This window comes from Oncorhynchus tshawytscha, linkage group LG07 (genome assembly GCF_018296145.1).
Source record: "Oncorhynchus tshawytscha isolate Ot180627B linkage group LG07, Otsh_v2.0, whole genome shotgun sequence".
NCBI lineage: Eukaryota > Metazoa > Chordata > Actinopteri > Salmoniformes > Salmonidae > Oncorhynchus > Oncorhynchus tshawytscha.
In genome coordinates, this window is record NC_056435.1 from 47,011,491 (window position 1) to 47,014,291 (window position 2,801).

At 42.3% G+C, this 2,801-nt stretch overlaps 1 protein-coding gene across 1 annotated transcript in view; it reads left to right on the forward strand.

Moving 5' to 3' along the window:
• Nucleotides 1-925: 925 nt before the first annotated feature.
• Nucleotides 926-2,801, forward strand: part of LOC112254658 (sodium channel protein type 8 subunit alpha-like) — a 118,098-nt gene continuing 116,222 nt past the window's right edge. The window contains exon 1 of the mRNA XM_024427403.2: nucleotides 926-1,015. The gene's annotated coding sequence lies outside the window, so the exon portion shown is untranslated. The remainder of the gene's footprint in view (nucleotides 1,016-2,801) is intronic.

Consider the following 2,801-nt stretch of genomic DNA (forward strand, 5'->3'; position numbering starts at 1 on the left):
TACCTCCCCAATATATTATTGTTGAACGATGACTCTTCACTGAGTCTCACAGTACCCCAGGAACGAGTATGGTTGTCTGGACTGACTGTGGAAAAAATAATGTTAGTGACCAGATGGAATCCTCCACATAAGCTCAGTATAACTCGATGGCAACAAAACTTCCTTGAAGTTCTTTCACTAGAGCTCTCCATAGCTCGTGTGAACAGCACAAAGGAACCAACATTAGGTACATTCAACGGAGCAGTCAAAATGGTCAAAAGCTTATTAAATCAAATCAAATCAAATCAAATTTTATTTGTCACATACACATGGTTAGCAGATGTTAATGCGAGTGTAGCGAAATGCTTGTTTTTTTTTTGATTTGATTTATTATGAGTTAATGTAATGTAATCATGTTTGAATTTATCAATTGTATTTTGAATATATGTAGGCCTATAGAATATCAATGTATGCAGGCTGATTCTATTCATGCCTTGATCCAACAAACAATTTTACAAACATAAGATGAGGAATGGGTCACACCTACTGACAAGGGGGAGGGAGAGGGGAGATGGGACAGACTGGACAAATGTGTTTCGTTTCTATATATATGTACTTTTTGAATATTATTGCCTGTCTGGGATCTTAACTCACAAAAACAACAACAAATAATAATAAAAAGTTGGTCACAAAAAAACAGTTTTGTCATCCACTAAAACAAACCCAGATATCAACCATTTTAACTTTTGGATAACACATTATATGATAGTTTTCTTGACTATTAGTTGAATAACTTTGTTCTATTTTGTGCAATCATGTTGCTTGCGATACTGCAGTAACTGGGCCGTTTTCAAACCAAAGGCATTTACCGACACTCCCTAACAATTTGCTGAGAGTCATCAATTATGCAGGGTACCCGCACGCACTGGGAAGGGAGATAGCAGCAACAATATGGCGTCAGCCGCAGTTTCTCCCGAATCTTTTGGACATCTGCAGTTCAGTGCCGGCTGTCTGGATTTCTGTTAATGCGGGAAAAGTAAGTAGATATTATGTTGTCTTGTCCGGCGGGGTTTTGGCGGAGGATGGATCATGCTACTTCCCTGTCTACAACCTGCATCCCCAATGCCGCAGAGCGGTCCCCCTCTCAGAATCCTTTATTCTGACTATTGTGGATAGCGCTCCTTGCCAAAGCTTGTGCAAATATGCATGGAAAACCTCAATTACATGTAGGGATGACATTCTTAGCTGAAAAATATAAGCTTATACTGCGAAAAGTGGTGGAGAGTGTTACGCAGGTAAATCGGGGTGTTGGCCTGCCTCTGAACGGAATGACATTCTATGTGTCAAAATGTGAAACATACGCATACGGTGGGATGGGGAAGTGGGAGCACGTCAAACTTCAGTGCGTGTTAGCGCTGACATCGACATACATGCAGGCATACAAGGTAGCGGTATGAGCTTTGAGTCAACTTCTATTCTCGATACCCTAATCCTTTGTAAGACAATTTAACTGTAACTGTGATAGTGTTACCTCATGCACACCACCTCCACTCCATCCCCCCTCCCCTTGCAATTTTGAGGCTATATTGCTTGAGATAGGCATGCCTCAGGTTTGGCAGTTGAAGGGGGACCGCGGCACCCCCTCCTCATCTCTTTACAGCCACCATCCCCAAATGGAGGTGGATAACAAATGTCCACGATGGTGTTATAACCCTTCCGTGTTAATGTTGGGAGCCTTATGGCTCACCTAGGCAGCCTTTTCGGGTGTGGTGCTATACAATACGGTCGTCAATGGTTTCTGGGGAGCTTACCAAAAAACATTATCAAGACAATCTATAACAATTTATACCATTTACTTCGAATGGTGGAGCTGAGATTGTTTTGGAGCAACACAGTTACATTAATGACATAGCCTAGAATTTATAGGAGCAGTGCATGTTTTCAAATTGACTTGTGCCTCTGTCATAGAAGCATCCTCAATACTGCAGTATTTTAGTAAAGGCTTTGGCCCGCATGCCGGGGACAAGGCACGCGCGTGTGTAAACAGTGCATGGGCTACAATACAAAGTCATACTGATAGACCATACAGTGGAAGAGTTATTACCAGTTTATAACATATAGGCCAAGAAGGTGCGCATTTGACTTTCTTCAACGGTTTTACATGTGCTGTGGGGTTTATCAAGTGATAACCCGTAAAGACAATTGCTGGGAGAGGAAATCCACGTATAAATTAATCGATTATTGTCCTGACATGGGCAACATGAACAGTTTTCTGAATGACCTCCATTTTGGCTGGGGTTTAACGATGCTACCCTGTTCATTCATAGACGTATGCCACAACACTGAAAGCGCAAGAGCCAGATTATATCCAAATCAATGGGATTGGCATGAAGTCTAGACTAATTGACTATATTGTGTTCATATTTGAGTATATAATTTATTCCAGTCCATATTGCTCTCATTCAGTGTCCTATCCAGTCAATGCTAAATTAGGCAATTTGGAGTTATTGAATTCTGTGTGCCACTGGCATGTGGGCCCTCATGTGTAGACGCACTGGTTATGGTGTGCTGCTGCTACCCTCGTCTGATTCCGTACGGACTCCTCTATCCAGTTGCGTTTCTCTCCTCAATAGATCTCCACTCTGCCCCTCCTCTTCAGATCTGTCTCCAGACTCTCCACGATGTCGGATGCTCTCCGTTTCGTCTTTCTTATAGCCCCCCTCTCAATAATGGAGTGAAACAGTTGCGATAAATAGTTAAATTACAGGCCTAGGCTACTCTGCTGGTTGGGCGTTTGGATGTCTCTTTTCTTGGCATAGAGG